This window comes from Thermobia domestica, chromosome 6, assembly GCF_964235325.1.
Source record: "Thermobia domestica chromosome 6, izTheDome1.hap1.1, whole genome shotgun sequence".
NCBI lineage: Eukaryota > Metazoa > Arthropoda > Insecta > Zygentoma > Lepismatidae > Thermobia > Thermobia domestica.
Window position 1 is genome coordinate 26,537,140 of NC_137459.1, and position 20,967 is coordinate 26,558,106.

General features: G+C 35.4%; 1 protein-coding gene across 1 annotated transcript in view; it reads left to right on the forward strand.

Moving 5' to 3' along the window:
* Positions 1 to 5,135: 5,135 nt before the first annotated feature.
* Positions 5,136 to 20,967, forward strand: part of LOC145687649 (uncharacterized) — a 115,207-nt gene continuing 99,375 nt past the window's right edge. Inside the window, exon 1 of the mRNA XM_081761111.1 lies at positions 5,136 to 5,274. The gene's annotated coding sequence lies outside the window, so the exon portion shown is untranslated. The remainder of the gene's footprint in view (positions 5,275 to 20,967) is intronic.

The following is a 20,967-nucleotide window of genomic DNA, read 5'->3' on the forward strand; positions in this document are numbered from 1 at the left end:
TAAATTACTATAGACAATTGCTCATTCAGAGAATTTATGAAGTTCACTGTATCGCAATAGTTTTATACAAACTAGATATAGGCAACAGATAATAGGCCTACTTTTATACAAACTAGATAATCAAATATTATCATTATTATATTTGAAGTACAATCAAATATCACGACATTAATTATTAGTTTTGATTAACTGAATAAGGCTGAAAATTAAATCTTGATCTCGAAAGATTAACTATTAATTTTATGCGTTCTGTACCTTTCTAAAGTAATAAATGCTGGAATTGGTTTCAAGACTGTTTCTAAGTAAATACTTTCTTCAAAATAATATTAAAAGTTATAGAAAAATTCAAGACATTCGAGTCGAGTCGAGATTTTTACGAGTAGTCTCCACTCGACTCGTGTCTCGTCTCGGAAAATACGTTTGTCTCGACTCGTCTCGAATTTTGCAATGTGTGTCTCGACTCGAATTCGAGTCGAGTCAAGTCCAGATTCGAGACGTGTCTCGACTCGTGCGCACCCCTAGTTGTATAGAAGGTAGGGGAGAGGAATCCAAATATGCTGCCACTAAGCTGCACGCCATCGTAGGCCCCAGTTTATTCAGTCTAGCATTAATCTAGGCAGGCTTCCAGTCTACATAGTCTAGGCATTAAATCTGGCCTTTACAATATGGATGAACATGCCACCTAGGCTCCAGCCTATGCGGTCTAAGCGTTAACCCAGGCCTTTACAATATGGATGAACACACCACCTAGGCTCCAGCCTATGCGGTCTAAGCGTTAATCCAGACCTTTACAATATGGATGAACACATCACCTAGGCTCCAGCCTATGCGGTCTAAGCTTTAATCCAGGCCTTTACAATATGGATGAACACACCACCTAGGCTCCAGCCTATGCGGTTTAAGCGTTAATCCAGGCCTTTACAATATGGATGAAGTCCATAAATATTAAGGAATTTAAAACTCACTCATGAGTAATGTATGCTAATTGAACAAATTAAGAGCACTATTTTACATTAAATACAGTGGCAAGGGGGGATCTGGATCTTAACCTTCCACCGCTTTGAGCAAGATATTATGCAACATTAAACATTTAATAGAATTAAGACATGTACACAAACACCTGAAATGATTTCAATGTGTAGCCAATTTTGTTTGCTGTGTACACATCACTTCGCTATTTTAACTTTTATTCTTATTGAACTTGGGAGCTTGAATTCCTCCCGCCTTCAGCTGTAGAGTTCCAAATTGTTCCAGTTTAGATGGGATTAGCCAGGAATTCTCTCTGTCTGTCCCAAAGGATTTTTTTTTACTGGGATGGTTAAAATCACAGAATCCAATCTTCCGTTTCTTGAATAATTAATGTATGATACGAATATTATTATTATTATTATTATTATTATTATTATTATTATTATTATTATTATTATTATTATTATTATTATTATTATTATTATTATTATTATTATTATTAAGTATTCTGACTTTTGAGAGGTCCTGGGACTATTCTCTCTTTTTTAAAAAAATTAGGTTTGGACCTGGAAATGTTTATTCCATATTTCTCGATTTTCAACTTCCTCTTTTAGCTCCCAATATTTTCTTCGATTTTTCAAATCATCGATCAGTTGTGTTCTTCTTCTTCCCATTCTTCGCTTTCCTTCCATCTTTCCTTCTATGGCAGTTTGAAGAAGACAATTTCTTCGCAAGATGAGTCCAATCCAATTGGCCTTCCTACGAAGGATGCTCGTCAAAAGCGTCTTCTTCTCTCCTATCCGTTTCAAAACATCTTCGTTTGTTACTCTCTCTCTCTGTTCATTTGATCTTCTCCATCTTCCTTCAATACCATATTTCGAAGCGCTCTAAATGTTTCTTCTCGAACTTCCGTAATGTCCAAGTCTATGAACCATATAGTCCTATGCTTAATATAGTAGCACTTGATACAGGATACGATAGTTACAAATAAATATTTTAATTGAAATTCAAATTAGCATATATTACAATCGCAATGTTTATTGCAATCTAACGAAAAAAAATTCCGATTTAAAAATTTCAGGTGACGAAACTGTTTCTTATCTTTTTTCAGCAGCAGTGGTTATAAGTAAGAAAAACAATTGGTTTGCCTGTCTATTCCGTGTATGCTTGTGGAGTTTCCCTTCTTCTCTGCACTGAAAATTCTATAAAAATAAGTCATTCTAAACGATATTGACTTGGTTTCATGTTTTTTCTCACTTGTCAGTAGGACCAAAATATTAATCTTTTTCTATCCTAGTAAATACTGATTGTTAATTTCTTTTTTTCCCCCTTTTACTGGGATATACCATAACTAAAAGCATTTTTTGTGGTGATGACAATGATAGTCTACACAAAGAAATAAACGTATGCTTAGTACGTAAGAACGTAGGTTACATACGTAAAGCCTGTAGTCCTTGGACTTAACATACAACTAGAGTAAATGTATGACTGTAGTAAATGTATAACTGAAAACGTATATTTTATAATACTTTTCGTATAAGTGTTCCATCTATAGGCACTTTCCATATGTAACAAAGGAATGCACGTAGGCAGTCAGGGTCTCACGTACAAATGGACGTATATAACATATAACTGACATATGTAACATACCTATAAGGGTCGTGGTGGCTCAGTCATAGAGCATTCACATCTGGTGGATGGGGTTCTTGCTTCGATAACAGCTCACGCCAAGTGAGCTTTGTGTGGTAGATAAATACCGTGTGAGTGGCTTTTCTCGGGGTTTTCCCGTCTCCTACCACTTTATTCATTACATCATTTCATTCATTTCTCATCATCGTCGTCTCCTTTAGCCTATGCAGCATAATCGTGGGATGTAAAACTTAAAGATTTCATTTCATAACATACGTATGTAGGGGAAGGTCGTCTGGTATCGGACACCTTAGCTTTTTTTAGCCTGTCAGGCTGAAGAATACCTATATCCAATTACTTAATGTACAAAATGATATGTTGGTATCTTATACACAACATGTTAAAGGTGATTTGATAGGTAAAAACAAATAATATTTATTTTTTGAAAAATCAAAGATAATAGAAATTAGCGTCCTTAAAAAGTGGAGGGTGGTATCGGACAAACATAAAACTATAGATAATCGATCTTTTGACGTAATTTAATAACAAAACAACTTACAATTGCTAGCTGTTTACTTTGAGGATTTCTTACACACAAAATACAGTTTTATTAGGCTTTGAAATGCAACCTAAAATAAAAGTAAAACAGATTTTAAACTTCTTAGTCTCATCTCCACTTACTTTTTATTGTGACACAAATCACAATGATAAAACAGTTTGTCATCAACATTGGCATATTGTTCATGGACTCAGTCTTTATATATGTTACACTATATCCAATCTTCATCAAAAGACTCCTCTCAGATTATGATGTTTAGTTTTCAGCAAGTTTGTAAGTTAGTTTTAATAATTCTGGTTTGCTTAGTGGCATTAATTGACTATTCAAAGCCTTTACATGATTATATAGTATTTCCTCTTGGTCGCGATCAAACGTTCTACTAAACGTGCCTTTCTTATTCGAGAAGCAAGACTATTACTTCTTTCCCTTTCAACAGATTTTTATTTTTTGACACAATCTCCTAATGAAAACTATATCTAACACCGGTTCCAAGTAGTGTAATTTATTCGGAAATAACTTTATTCATGACCAACCTTATATTTTCTTCATCCCAATTGCCATGTATTTTCCCAATGGTTTCCTGAAAAAGCCAGAAACGTCATGTTTATTTACCAATGCAATGTCCGATACCACCCGATTCCACTTTGTCCAATACCAGCCGAACGACTTGGAACGTATGAATGGCTACCTACCAAATTGTAACAACACGAATGCAACTATACGCCTACATTATAATATATACATTTTAATAAATGTTGTGACAACAAATCCACTATATTGTGGGCTTGGTTAATTCATTCCGATCAACTCACTATAAGCTTATCAGGTGCAGTCCTAAGCGGGAAATAACGAAAACTACTTTTGTCCGATACCGCCTGCTGTCCGATATCAGACGACCTTCCCCTATACGTATGTAATATACGGAAGACTGTTAGATGTCATACATCCTGCAACATCATGATGTAACTTCTAAAAGGAAAAAAAGACAGTATGTATGTAGCATATGGATAAGGTATGCTCCGTACAGATCTGTCCAGATAACGGATTTTTCTCAGTGAACTTTTCAGAAATAGGAAATTTAATTTTTCATAACAGTATGCATCTCAATCAATTATATGCTCTGAAAATGGATATCACGAGCTTGGATGTTGTAATATATATATAGATATATATATATATATATATATATATATATATATATATATAGTGGTGGACCCAGGATATGATCAAGAGAGGGGCTAAAGCATATTTTGGCGTTTTATCCAATGTAAAGCAGGATTGCAGCCCGTTTTATCCAGTGTATACCTGAGCGTCAAGGGGGGCTATAGCCCCCTTGCATCCGCCACTATATATATAATCATGTAATGTTTAGAAATATAACTATTATCGATGTTGAAGTTGTAGTATAAAGTTTTATTTTATTTCCTTTTTATATTTTTATTTATTTATTTAATTACAAATGTGTCTGTTAACAGGTATGTTCCTCTCCTCGTAAATTACTCGAGACAAATTAGTATTTACAAGCTTATCGTCAAATATTTGTCCCGGAATAGGTAAACTCATCGTTGCGAACCATACCCTTCTGACCAAATTCTGCGTACGCCACTGATGAAACATAAACACTTTTTCTGACTTGGTTTGGAAATGTAAGTGAAAAAAAAATGTAGGTGTATTTACAAAATTATATGGATGTTAGTAATAATTACACTCTTTGTAACAATTTTGTGCCAATAAGGTTTCCTGAAATAATACGTCTTCTCTCTCCGCCTTGGATGTATGTGTATGTGCCAAGATCCTCTTGGAAGTGCATCGCTTACGGCAGATACTGAAGATTCTTTTTTTTTTTTATGTTGGTTTCTCTTGTCTAGGTCACGCACGTTAAGTAACCTCGCCTTCCCTCCGTTTTTCTGATCCTTCCAAATCACGTGACATGATCCCCGTCGGCCAAGTTCAAGGCAAACCAAGGTAGAGTGAGCCGTAGCAGTCCAGTTGGTCACTGAATCATGCGGTGCGATCATCTTCCGTGATCTTTTGGAAGCCACTTGCTACCTTTGACGCAACTGTGTTAGTTCCGGAAGATTCCGACAACCGCTGTCTCTTGCAAGAAACCAAGTCAGGTGAATCGGATGTTATTACTTTCTATAAGTGTAAAACGCTAAATATTTATTTACGATATGTGTGTGTGTGTGTGATGATGATGATGAAATGTGTTTACTTGTGATTTTAGCAGGAATTACATAATTTTTATTTTATCAGTGACGTCGAAGTATGCAAAAGAAAAGTTCACGATTTCTTTTTTTTATTCTTCTTGAGTGTCAGTATCGTAATGTAGGGAACATTCTTCCTTACATGTGACGAAGTAAAAAATCTAATTCGGATGACATTGAAGGATATCTTTTTTTCTTAACTACACTATTAATACCAAGTATATTGCTTCCTGGGAAACATTATTCTCCTGAATATCCTTTATTTCCATTAATTGAAAAAAAATACAGTTTATTCATTATTTCTAATAATCAAAAATTTACAGAAAATTATATTTGATTGTTGTTTTGTGTTGGGTTGATCTATACAGACTTTTAAGAAAGATAAAAATGCACCGACTAAACATAAAATCTGTTTTAACTAAACCACCCGCATTTTAACATAAATGCAATATTGCATATTTATTCATAAGACATAAGACAATATTTAGTTTACAAGGAGCTCATTGTTTGATTAGTTACTACTAATGTACTCTGCATATTGAAATATTTCTCTGCATATTCCTTTGATTATATTTATTTCAACGTGTACTGGAGCCAAAAGAAACATTCATCTGTCACACAACAACAAATTTTGATTCGTTTTTTTTTTTTTACGTGTGTTTGATTGCAAAATGAAAATTAAATCTTTGAGTTCAACGTCCCATGATTAAGCTCTTTAGGCTAATCGAGACGATAATTAAAGCAAGTGAATGATGATGGGAAGAATTGGTGGAATGATAAGATGGAAGGAAACGGGAAAACCTACGAGCACGATGTTGTCCGCCACAAACTTACTTGCACGAGGGTCGAAACAGGAACCCCACGCAGCAAAGGTAAGCGCTCAACCATTTTGCCCCCATACCATGTGTTTTGATTTCAGTTCAAAGTCCACCTTTAGCATCAAAGCTATACGATACACGGTCTCACACTTTACTGTGGACAAGGAAGCATATATGTTTCTCTCCTGGGATTAAACCGATAATTTCGAACGTTAAAAACACTCATGTATACCTCTCAATTAGAAAAAAAAAATACTTCGGAGTCTTACCTGCTTTACATCCTGTGCGTTTCTAGTGCGTAATAAATTTAAACGAAGTGCCTTCCCGTAATGGTGTAGTGGCTAGCACATGTGCTTTTGGTTCACATGGTCCCGGGTTCGATTCCCGTTGGCGTTTATCATTATGTTCGTCCAAACCACTCAATTATATACTGAAGTCACTACAGATGTTGGATAAACTCAAGCTCATGCCTGTTTGTTTACTGTAATCTAAATACATACAAGAATGGAAAATAGTTGTTAATACTCAGTATATCATCTATATTACCATTCTATTGACTAAACAAGTGGTTCTCAACCGTTGTGTCGTGACACATTGATGTTTCGCGCAGTCCCGAGCCAATTAGTTAGAATCAATTTATAGGCAAACTGTAACAGTCAGCGTCTTCAACGGTAGTAAAATTCTCAGTACTATATGGAGTCACTACTTTTTAGAAACCTATAGTTTTACACTAATATCAATGGTGTATATCAGTGCTATTCAAACTTTTTTTTTCTCGCGTACTCCTAGAAACAGTTCGCCAATTAATTGTGTACCCTTAAGCTTTCAAAGAAATTAAATCGAAATGAACTTATTAAACTTAGTACATATGTTCTGTTGATTAAAAAGGGGGACAAATAGAGACCCAATAAAAGACGAACAGTGTGTCAATCAAAAAAACTATTTATAGGGGGATAAATTGCTCATCCGAAAAAAATTAGCATGGGAAACTTCAAAATTTTCTTCAATTATGATCATTCAAGAAATATCGGAAATATGCTTATTGTAGAATTACGTACTCCAGAAACATCTTTGCATACCCCCAGGGGAAAAAATGAAATGAAATTGTTGAGTTTTACGTCCCACGCTTACGCCGGTTAGGCTAAAGTAGACGGTGATGATGAGAGATGAAGGAAATGGTGGAATGAAGTAAGTGGGAGGAAACGGGAGAACCCCGAGAAAACCCACACACACGGTGTTTGTCCACGACAAATTTCACTTGGCGGGAGCAGGGTTTGAACCCGAGACCCCTAGCACCAGAGGTGAACGCTCTACCACTGAGCCACCGCGGACGTCCCCCCCAGGGGAACGCGTACCTCGGTTGAATAGCACTGTTGTATATCACAAGGAGGGTTCCGGGATTTTAAACCGCTTGCGCAAGATATTGTAAAAGAAACATTTATCATATATATGTCCTGAAAGGGAATCAGATTGAATGTTTGACATCCGCTTAATGAAACTTTGCGTAATTACACTGACACAAATTTTAATTTTAATATATCATTTTAATATAATTTTAATATATCCAACAAGCGTGTCGCGATGTCGCAGGTCCTCAGTCAAAAAAAAAAAAAAAAAAGGTTGAAAACCACTGTAATAAACCGTATAACTGTGGAAAAGAAAATGACATATGAACGTCAGCTAATTTCGTAAATCAATTCCTTTAATTCGCACTTACAGTTTTCCTTTAAACCTAGAACCACAGTAATTGCAAAACAAACCACGATGACAGTTAAGTGATTGTGTTTATACATGCATACATTTAAGGTCAAACGGTATTATTATAATCTAGTGACCTCATATAAAGCAAAGACACTTTAGCATTTCCTACAAGCACCCAACTACAAGGACTGTTTATTTTTTTCCAAGAAAAGAGAAGGAAAAAGAATCAAGTGACAACTTAATCTTAAATGTTTCTGAACACATACCGCCTTATGCAGAATCGTTTCGACGTATGATTAACATCATACTAAAGCACTGACTACTGCAGGAGACTTATGTTAGTCGAACTCTTTAGTATTGCACTAATCGTGCTTCAGAACGACTCTGCATAAGGCCAATACTTTTTTTTAGTTCTTTAGATTTCCTTCCTTTTCCGAATCAATAACGTCAAAATCAGCATAATTTTATAAATAACTAAATCACATGCTCTTATGCTGTTATATATTTTCATTACTTGGGTTCTTCGGTTGTAAACTGTTATCATAACGAACTGGTGTAGATCTATCGTTTTCAGGTGCAAGAACGGTGATCTAAGTGAAGTGTGGAAACCTAGAAGAGTCACATGGGAGTAACCTTGGAAAAACTGTAATGTCTTTGTTGGCAGCGGGGTACATAAAAGAAATTCAGGGTTTAAACTCCCCTTAAACAAGAAGTTATGAAAAATAATAAATATTTACTATATCAACATATACGTCGTATTTACTCAAATATAAGCACCTCACTTTTTTGGCGAGTATATGCAGAATAACAAATTGGACAGGTGTGGAGTAAAAATTCTGTCTGTCCTCATTTAGAACGTCCTTTGTGGTCCATTAAGAGTAGTTATAGAGTAACTTTTAGATCTTCTGAATATTACATTACTTAAAATAACCAATCTAAATGTTATTTTGCTTTGGAATAATTTACAATGGACAATTAACACATTAACAAAGTGAAAATAAATAGCTGAAAGCAATTCAACCTGAACCGATATATTAAAAGGTTCCGCCACGTAGGACTGAGGAAAACTCCAATGAGGATATTTGGCTTGAATTTCATTTACGAATCCAGAATCACACCACTACGTTTCTTGTTTGTTTCCTGATTCAAACAAAATATCTACATACGTAGGTAACCAGTGTTATATATTGGATTTAAATACGTACCAACAGGGGTGTATTTAAGGGGAGGCTTACGGGCTTACCCCCCGAAATTTTATTTACTATATTAAAGTAAATGAAATATCTTGCAGAATTTTCAATTTCCAGGACTAAAGTTAACGAAGCCCCTCCCCCTCCCGAAACAAAATCGTAAATACGCCACTGCGTACCAATTTCAGCTTAACCTGTGTTCTTACCAAAAAATGAAAAACGATGACATTTGTAACATTGCATACATTTGTTTTGTACCAATTTTAATCTATAAAACTTCTTGGTAGTCATTCATGCAGAACATTGCACTTGAGGTGAAGAAAAAAAAAAGTTGTTCAACAAGATTTCAGAATTCAAGCGTAACACCAAAATTGTGATAAAGAATGAGAAAATAAAACCTCCTATTGATGGAAAACTCTTTAGCATAGCAGGCAAACTGGAGGCCATTTTTTGTTTGTTTGTTTTGTAACAGTATACAAGTATGGTTGCAACACAAGTAAATTGCGGTTGGTCTAAATGTTGCGTTATTCATGGCTTTTGTGTTGATTTCTGTGGTTCAGCTTTCCTACTTTTATGAAGTGTAAAAAAATAAGTCATTGTATTCATTAACATCTGATAAAATTAATTTATAGTATTACTCATCATAATGACAACTTATAATATTCAGCATAACGAGACTTTGATGTTGTTTATATATATATATATATATAATTGTTAATTATATAACAATTATTCATGAAATATGTCGTGTAGATTGTTGTTGTACACTTATACATAGTAGAAATGTGGGCATCACGAAGAAAAATGTTTCGAAAACGGCTGTAGTCTCAGCAATATGAGTGAGCAGAAAGTGAGATCTTTAATGCTTCATGCTTGTGCCCTGTGAGATAAAAATACAATTAATTAATGTAAGTAAATTGTTATGACACAGTTGGTGGATTTAAAATGTGGGTGGAAGGGAGCAGAGCCGGCTCTACCATATGTGCAACACGTGCATTTGCACGAGGCGCTAAAATCTGTCATAACTATATTATTTAAAATAAATACTTCTTGTTGGAAACAGGCTTTATAATGATGGTAGTTAAATTTACTAAGCTGACCTATTTGAATACTACATTCATAGACAGTGTTTAAGTCGCATTAGTTTAAGATCACATGAACAATGCTAAAGCAAATGGTCAAACAAATCCCAACATGACTGGCTTGATGGTTGTCAAATGCTAGAACAAAATTCTCGAACAGTATCGAACACCTGTTCCATTTATCAGCTGATTAACAGCTTATCACAGTTTTGATATGAAAACTAGTCTTGTCTTTGTCACAAAAAGTTCCTTATTATTGAAGATGGAAAAAAGCTTTTTTTTAAATTTTTGACAGATGTAGAAGGAAAATCAAGAAATAAAGATAAAAGTGCTAGTTGCATTGAAATTACAAACTGAGATATTGAGATTGAAGCTCGATGTTGAATTCTATATAAATGATTGTAATATTTCTCTGCAGGTACATTTGTTTAATCTTTCACTAATATAATAAATTATTATGTAAAGAGAAAACAGACACAACGAGATTGTATTTGTAGTGTTTAGGCCTTTCTGAGTGCGAGTGCACTTTCCATCCTCTTTGTTGTTCATGATAGGGTAACATAGCGTACTTAAAATCGTGGCTTTTAAGATTTGTGCCTTCTAGACAAAGGGGGCGGTAAATGATGCCATTGCATGGAACGACAAATTGCCTAGGGCAGGCCCCGTTAATGAAAGTAAATTATTATGATATAATTTGAATTAAAAATATGGCAGGCAACCCCGGAAAAAAAACACACGGAAACAGAGTTACTCACTACAAACTCACATAACTGGGATCAAACCAAAGACCCGTCACAAATTAAAACTCTACCACTTTTTAAACCCTTTTTACCTACTCCTAACTTTCTTGCAGTTTTCATGATCACCAGATTCGATAGAGACACGAACACAGAAGCATCGAGGACAGTTAAAGATGTCTATACTCTTTCGGATGACTCGAACCCTTGATGAAGTGCAACTCGTGATCCGGAGCCGAACGTCCGAAACCAATCAGCTAATCCACCGTTTTCCATATCCTCTCAAGTTCCCATGAGAAAGCTAGGGCTATGATTTTCAGAGAGCGAAACAATATTCGTGGGAGTATAGCACAGTTATACACATAGATAGTTGTAAACTTTCCAATTGAAACTGTCATACTGAGCTCGTAAAATTTCAGTTGTGTATAAGGTGTCCAAAAGAAATTCCAGTGCAATGATATATATATATATATATATATATATATATATATATATATATATATATATATATATATATATATATATATATATATTAATCTGAAACTTTCTAAGACTCCTTAACAAGTAACTAGAGAATTTAGATGATAATTACAATCAAAAGTCACTGTCTTTCTCTCTGTAGGCCCGGTTTTTCGCTGTTCATAGGTTAGGAATTTCTTGAATTATTTTATTCTTAAGTTAATGAGGGTAAAAAAATCATTTCTTGCTGCACAAATGGTGACTTCAACTTTCGCCTATTCGAGATTCGCCTAGTAACCTCAGGCAATGGAATTTACAGATGTTAACTCAAGAGAAAGTGTAGGCGAATCTTGAATTCAAGATTTGCCTAATGTAAAATTATGTTGGTAGTACTGGCAAGAAATGACTCAAAAATTTGTAGTTTCCAAATGTATACATATATATATATAAAGCACATATTAAAACTAGGGATGGCCACAAAGTTCCGGTTCCGAGAGGAACCGGTTCTCGGAGATCCTGTTTTCAGAACCGGTTCTGGACCTGGATCCGAAAACCCGGTTCTGTACCTGGATCCGAAAACCCAGTTCCAGAACCGGATCTTAGGAACCGGTTCCATACCTGGATCCGAAAACACGGCTCCAGAACCCGATCTTAGGAACCGGTTCCAGACCTGGATCCGAAAACTCGGTTCCAGAACCGGATCTTAGGAACCGGTTCCATACCTGGATCCGGAAAACCGTTTCAGGAACCTGATCTTCTAGAACCGAATCCGTTCAGACCCGAAAATCGGTTCCATCAGGAACTGGTTCTGGCCATCCCTAATTAAAACAGTACAAGCACAATTACAGTATATGACAAGATATTATATCTTTGACATGTATTACGGAAAACATAAAATGAAGTAACATGAATTCTACGAGAGTTTACATAAATCAAAATAAAATTAAACAAAGCACCAAGAATCAATAGAATCACAATTGCGGTATGAATAGATAGTATAACCTTGACGTTGAGCATCGACATTAGAAATGTTAATTTTTAATTAAGTGCAAACCTTCTAGTTCAGTATGTAGGGGCCAGAACCAGGAAAAAAACAGTAACTTGATGAAACTTGCAGGACTGCTTCTTTCCATCAAGTATAGGCATATCCTAAAAATGCCCAGATATCTACCGATACCTTAAGCTTCATCCGATGTAGCTGCCATACCTAGTTTGGCGGCCGCCGTCTATAAAAGAATCATGTTTTCTTTGAGCTCTTACCTCAGGTTCAATTCTACGGTCTTGGAACTTACAACAAAATATTTTGTAAATAAAATATTCTTTCGTTTCATATATAATGCATCTCTGTAGGTTATATAGATATAAAGTTACAAATGATAAAGTAGGCTTATGTCGCTTAATCTTTTATCTGTTCCTTTCAAGCGTATTTTTCTGATTTTATGAATCTTTCATAAAGAATACAGATTTCATCAACCAGTCAAAATGTTTAAATACATGAAAATACAGGAGGAAACATGAATGATATGATACTGTTTTTACATTCAGGAAGTGTCACGACTTTGTCTCTGTTCCAGAAAGAGAAGAATACATACTTGGTATGTATGTAGGATATGTACTTAGAAATTACTCGGGAGATAGACAGTTGAAAGCAACAGGTTGTGAGTATATTCAACAAATTTACTACGACTCCTGAAGAACTAGTAAAAGTGGGATAATATTTCTAATTACAGTTTTAGGCATCGCATGGTGGTAACGCACTGGCTTTCTGTATATATTTCATATCCATAAAACTTATTTTACACCAGTCACTCATCCTTCAGTTTTACCCATGAGAGCAAGTGCCAGCAGACAACAATATTGAAGGTGTACCATCAGGAGAAAACTTGGCTAGAGCAAGGTATTCCAGCAATTGATTGGGCATGGGATGATAAAATGAAGAATGCTATCCAATTACTTGTTTGGACATACCAGCACCAATTTCTTTTCTGAAGCTGGTGTATGGTAAATGTAAAACTCGCGTGTACTTAATTCAACTGTTCATCTTCGAGATCGTTTTACTCAGATATGTGCCGTAATTGTGGAGAAATCACATTTTTTAGAAACAAAAGACAATAGGATGAAAATTACATGTTGGCGTTACCTTAGTGTTGAACTACCCTCGAATTATACTTTATTTTTATGAATCTTTCGAAGTTTCTTCTTTTTCCTTTTAGTTTTTCAGTGTAATAGGTTCGTATAATACCCCATTATTCTCAATATAGTACTCACCACACTTGTTCACTTTAATGTCCAACTTTGACCTTGGGCAAAATTATAATAATTGTGCGAATAACTCATCCGTTTGTTCAAAAGTCTATTCTTTGTGTATAAATCACATGTTTGCTGCAAAATATTTGCATGATAAGGCAGATGTATTGGCACAAACTAAAATGCAAATATCACACTTAGTGTATTCATTTTTTCAATGAACTTAAAAAGTTCGTTACTCAATTCTCTATATCTGTGTGTCTGTGTGTCTGTCTATCCGTCTGCTTGTTATTTGTGATTTTTTTTTTAATTTTGATCTTTGCATTTGATAGAGCATCAACAACTATATAAGAACGTGATTAAATTTTTCGCGTCACTCTTACCGTTCCCGAGATATTGGCCAAAAAACGGCCGATTTCCAGAAATTTAAGAAGAGATATCTTGGGAACCGTAAATCATAGAGAGATGATATTGGTGTTGATCAATACTGAATACGATGGTAAATATTTTGGTAGCAAATATTAACCGATGGCCACTGTTCAACTGGCCACTGGTTTGGCCAGTGGCCACCAATAAATATCGGTACCAGAATGTTTGCCATCCTCTTAGGTATTGATTAACACCAATATCTTCTCTCTATGACTTACCGTTCTCGTGAGATTGACCAAAAATTGCGGATTTTCATATATTTAAGGAGCCATATCTCGGGAACCATAAGTTATAGAGAGATTATATTGCTGTTGGTCAGTGCTTAAGAGGATGGTGAACATTTTGGTACTAAATAGTAACTGATGGCCAGTGATCAACTGGCTACTGGCCAACTAGCCAACATTCCCCAGATATTGGCCAAAAAAATTCGAATTTCGGGAGATTTAAGGAGCCATAACTCCAGAACTTTAAGTCATAGAGAAATGATATTTTGCGAATTTTTGCGAGAAACAGAAGAAGGTGCGTATAAAAAGATTTACTTGTAGTCTGCATGTAAGAACAATCACATTTATCCTTCCCGCTCCATCTCTCCATTTTTTTAAGTTCGTTCTGGCAATGCTCTTGGAGCATTCTCAATTGGTTTAAATTATATCTACACGTGTTTTGTAATTAAAATACATTTTTTTTTTGTAAAAAAAAATCCACTAAACGAACTTTATTTTTTGCCTATTTCTTGTATGTAAAAATGTTTATAAATTAATTCAGTGGGCTATTTCAACAAAATGCATTATTTTCTACAGAATTTTAAGATCATTATTTTTTCAATACCTTTTTCATATTATAGGAAGTATATACTCAATTCTCCTTAACGGACTTTTTACTAAATAGTTGTGACTTTGGGCTTTGGAGTAAGGGGACCGGCTTCGATTCTCAATAAGAATACATGTAGTATGGTTCTAATTTTAAGCTGTCTCTTAAACAGATGGTTATCAAAATAAGAGAAACATCTGGAGTTTGAAACAATTCAGATGCCTGAGTTGTTAATGATCAGGTTGCGACACCAGTGCTGGGTTCTTGGTAATGGCATGTTAGCACAAACTCCGTACTGCATGAAAAGCAGTAGAACGACAGAACTGAGAAGATAGTGATGGTGTAAAATGGGAGTTCCTTAGATATCCAAAGAAGAAAAATTGTTGGCGCTTGGTTACGTAATGCAAGCCTGAAAAAAGTGGCAAATGTGTTGTGTGTGTCGCAAAGGAAGCTACTACGTGATGACGGTATACAAAACAAACAGCAAAACCACATCCGCAAAGAGGAACAGTGGTTGGAACAACCCTTCAGTAACAAGGCACGGCAACCATTAATGCGAATTGACATTCAGCAACGTGCGTCGTGGGACTGCAATGCAAGTGACGGAGGAACTCTCGCAGCACTTCCCACAGTCTGCGTCAACAATCATAGTACATCGCGAGTTACTCGATAAAACATACAGAGTCGGATTGCACGGGAGAAACCGTTCATGAGGAACCATAGTGGTATTTAGCACTGCACCAATAGCACAGCAAACATGCAACGTGGCCTGCTGATGAGTGGAACTACGTGATATGTTTTAATGGGCTATCCTTCGCCTTATTTCAAACAACGGGCATGTTTATATGTGGCAAACGCCCAAAGAGAAGTATGAATCGCAGCATCTCCGTCCAAACACGAAACATGACAGCGGTTCTGGGATGCTGTCGGCAGCAATATCCTGGTTCAGTGTGTTTTGTGCTGACGCTTACCGATCGTGTCACTGTCCGTCATTATGTCTCCACTTTAGAAGACATGTGCATCCTATGATCCAGATATTGTTTCCGGGCAATGTTGCGATATACTAGTTTGATAATACATTCATTTACACAGCTGGAACTGTTTTTGTGTGGTATGAGGAACATCGATATGAAGTTTCAAACAACCCTTAACCAATACAATTCCTAGGTCTCAACATTATTGAAAATCTGTGGTCCGTTTTGAAGACACGAATCCGCCTCCACACTGTGTAACGCAACAGGGTATTTCACTGCGCGTGGAATTCTATCATACTCTACTTGCTACCACTCTTGACATCTATGACTGTATTCCACGTTGCATCAGAGTTATTCATAGGGCGAAAAGTGGTCCAACGCCATTTCACTTTTTTCAAGAGTTGCTCTTATTTTGAAAACCATTTGTAGTACCCAGGCTAAAAAAAAAGGAACGATCAAGTATAAATAATCATTTCTACTTAAAAAAAAAAAACTAACTTCCTTTATCTTTGCAAACACCAAAAAACACGCTAAATGTGCTTCATAACCAACAGTTTTTAAGAAAATATAGTCACAGTAAAAATTTTACTCGATTGAGGGATATTATGGGGACCACCTGCACACACTTTCCGTTACACACGAAGTCAAAAAAAAAAAAGGAACAAACCATACATTTTTTGTCGCGGGCTGTATGATACAAACTCGTGGGTCAGATCCGGCCCGCGGGCCACCATTTGGCCATTACTGTTCGAAAACATTAATAAACTATTATAACAACAATGATAATGAATCATTACATAAGCTGTCTTGATTTTCAATTCATTACATGTCCATGTGTGTAAGAGAGAGAGAGAAAGAGAGGGGAATTATGTGTGTTTATTGGAATGCAGTTTCTGGTTGTAATGTCTTCCATCTAAAGTTTTCGGCATGAGAAAAGACAAGCTGTAACGGAATCTTTGACTCAAGTTCATTACCCACTGGTCTCTAAGCAAAAGTTACTTTTATTAATATTGGTATAGTTTGCATGGGACGTTAGCCAAGCCGGTTGAAACCAACAGTAATGCTTAGAACACTAAATTCAGAAACCAGTTTTTTTTTTTAATTTAACTTTTTCTTCCTCGCTTCCACTAGTGACCTCCTGTGCTCTTACCTAACTCCTTTGCTATGTGACCTGGCCTTTGAGGAACGTGTGTCTGGCTATGTTTGTGTATGTGTGTGTTTTTTCGTATGCAGAAACAGTTGAACGTTAGGAAATGTGTAGGCATACATATGTTAAGATTCTCGTCACATGTTTCTGAAGAAGTGACTGTCATACAGAGACAGCAATGTCAATCGTAACGTTTCCACCCATAAATCACTGAACTAGGAATTGATCTAAATTCCCTCTAGGTTTTATACAAGGAAATTGTTCATGACTCTAAGTGACTATCCATTTAGTAGTAGGGTGACCAGATTTTTTTAAATCCAAAAGAGTATATCCAAAAAAATTGACTATGTATGAAGACAAGATGAATTACAGTATTTTATCCAATGCACATCCAAATGAGTTAAATACTTAAAACAGTTTTACTCACCATCATTCATACTTTTGCGACGATCTTGCTTTCTTGAGTAAGTTAATGTCATCCTTTATTGCCAGTCTGAACCCTTCACAGGTCATGCTTACATTGAACTTCACTTTCATCACTTGTTCCAGTGTCGACACTGTGAGTTGACTTTTTTACTCGCTCCAGTAAGTGTTAATAACACTGAAGAGCCTCTCACAATCAATATTAGTGCCCGGTAAAGTAAACAAGAATTGCACGAGTGGCACAATCACTTTTAAATTTGACTCAGCCCGCACTAAATCTTTGTACACTATTTTCCATTTGCACATCATTGCCTCTCTTTTCTCTCCCCATTTTTCAAGGTGTTCTTTAACACATCTGGATATTGCACAGTAAATGTCAAAAATATCATTATCACTGAATTCCAATGAACTGTCTACATGTTTTACCTGCTCATAGAAATATGCAAACGACTTCTGAAATTCTTCATAGGTAACTGATGTGTCAAGTAGTAAATGTTTCATCTTCTTTACTTTTTCGAAAAAACATTGTGACCACATCTCTAAGTATGTTATCACTTGAAAGTAAAACCTTCTTGACACTGTGTAGGCATATTCCTCTTTTATATTCCCTTCTTTTATAAGCTTCATTAGTAAATTTCTAGCAGAAAACGGAAAAAAAGTTTTGTTCAATTCTATCTTTGTATTTCCTCAGAAGTTCAAAATATTCCATAGAAACATCAGTCGCTGTTATATCCTCCCTTTCAAGTTTTGTAATTGTTTCAATGAACAAGATTAGCTGAGCACGCAGGAAATACAGCCACAACTCACTTGTTTCGTCTCGAAAGAAATTGACTATAGCTATTGGAGTATTTTCATCACTCAAAAAGTACCCCATAAGTGGTTCATACTGACGTATAATTTTTTCTACACACGGAAGCAGAGACAAGAATCTCGTCTTTGAGTGATACAAAAGACCCCGCCAATGAACTCACAAAAGTTTATCAAATTTTCTATCCTTACAGTAAAAATACTGAAATAGTTGTATATTTTAAGAACCAAATTCTCAACATTGAGCGGTATTACTCTCGAACACGCCACAGAAATTCCATTGTGAAGGATATGAGCCCCACACCCGATAAGCAAAACATTTTTCTTCAACCTGCACTCTAGTTCGCTATGCACGTTCCCTGTTGTTTTATTTTTTATGCTTCCAAAATTTACTGGTGCATTATCAGCTACAAAACCGATGACCTTATTTTCCAAACAAAACTGACGTAATATACCCATTAATACGTTCGACACAGTTTCCGAGGTTTCATATGCTATGAATTTTTAGAAGACATGTTTTTATATTAATATCAGTATCTACTTCACAGTACCGCACTAAAACAGGCATGAGTTTGGTTACTTTACGATTGGAAGCATCACAAGCAACAACAACGAAATGAGCCTTTTTAACACTATTACTTAAAATATTTTCTGACCACACTCCCACTACATTTGTTAACAAAGCCTTCGTTTTCGTTCTCGCACATGCAATTTTTTTATTCACTGTTGATTTCAAAAGTTTGCTAGTACAGTCCATGCTTCTAAAAGAGTGGTTATGTTTAAGATTATGGTATGACCACACAAGTTCTAGTCGAATTAAATCTAGCTCTTCTGAAGATTCTGTGGTGAAAAAACTATCCAACTTACCTGCTTCGGAAGTTGATGAGCATTCAGTGTGCGACTTAGATTTTATATGTTGTTCTATATCATATTTCCCTTTATTTTTTTTATAGAGAACTCCTTCTTACATACCGTGCACCATGCTTTGTAAACATAGTTACTGCGGGCCCTTTTAATGCAAGGATAGCTTATTTCAAACGCTTGATTATACTGACATTTTCCTCGCGACATTGTTAATAAAATAAATCCTTCCAATCTTCGAATAATATAATTGATTGAGTGTACGTACGCACGTTAATTAGAATAATAATCACTGTGCGATTCCCACTACCAAGAACTGATTCACTTTGAAGGGAAAACAAAACCCCGTGCCATGAACTGTAGGAATACCGGTACCAGATATAAATTACAAAAATATAAATCATTCCAGGTACTCAATTAATTTAATTAACAATTTAATAATTAAAACGTTGAAAGTTTGGATAAATCTATCACTTTAATTTTGCCGTCTTTACTATAGTTTTAGTACTAACTAATAAAAACAGTTTAGTTATATTATTTTTTTTCTTTTGCAAAAAGAAAATCTGGCAACCTTACAATGCAACGAGGACGAGAAACGCAGCACAGCGCAGCGGGTCTGCTACTACGAAGTACTAAACAGTGTTATCAACGTCCAAGTTTTTACAGGAAAAAAAATGCGATTTTCAATGGGAAAATGCATTAAACGTTAAATGAAATTGAAAATACCACAAAAGAGTATAATTCGATATTTTTGGGAAGAAAAAAGAGTATAGAGTATATGAATCTCGAAAAGAGTATAATACTCTTAAAAAGAGTATGTCTGGTCACCCTATTTAGTAGGCCTAATCATTAAAATCATTTACTCACTTTACAATGTTTATGAAATTTAAAATTACTTACCAATTCACGTGTGTGCTACGGTGACTTAACAGGATTTATTCTCTCTACATCAGACAAATTTATCCATTCTCTTAAAATTTATTCACCAAAAAATGTTATATACACCTTATTATATGTACACTCATGTCCAAAATGATTGTCACATCTATAATTGTCTTCTAATAAGAATATAATTTTATAATGATTTTGCAGGATAATTTTAATACTGATAATATGTGTATAATCGGGGAATGTATATTTGTGGTAAATTTCATAGGAAAAGAATTATAAATATGAAAATTGGAGTGAGTAAAACAAAATTTTGCTAAATGGACACGAAAGTTTCATTTTCGTTTTATTGTTCTTATTTACTGCTCTTTTGACATGAAATTGTCACATACATGTCTTTGCCGATTATACACATACTAACATTATAAGAAATACCGGGCAAATTCGTTACCAAAATATATTCCTACAACAGCATATTTATAGACTTGCGGCAATAATTTTGGACATGAGTGTACATCTTGTTCACGGCTTTACAATAGGCGCTTATCAATGGAAGGGCTATATTGGCTATAGCCTTCCTTTGACGCTCAGGTATACACTGGATAAAATAGGCTTCAATTTTAGGTTCTTTACACATACATGTATATATCGGATGTTCTAAAAATGGTTCCCACGAACTAAAGAGCACTATTCCACATGTCAAATTAAAGCGAAAAGTATATATAATTTTATACCTTTCGGGTCCTTGTCTGCAGACGCGAATTATACTGTGTAGCAACGTCGCAGGTAAAGGACCACAGAGATCTACCAATCTATCAAATAGTTACATCGATTCTTTCCAGATGACAGCTAAAGTCGATGACACTAGCACCACCTATTAGCATAATAATCGATGCAACTGCTTGATGGATGTGTAGAGAAGTGCTAATGATTGCAAGTTAATCTCCGACATTGCCACAAAGTGAAATTCTGTTTTCCTATAGCGGCTGATAGAGGCCCTGGAGGGTATTACATTATATAGGACTTTCGT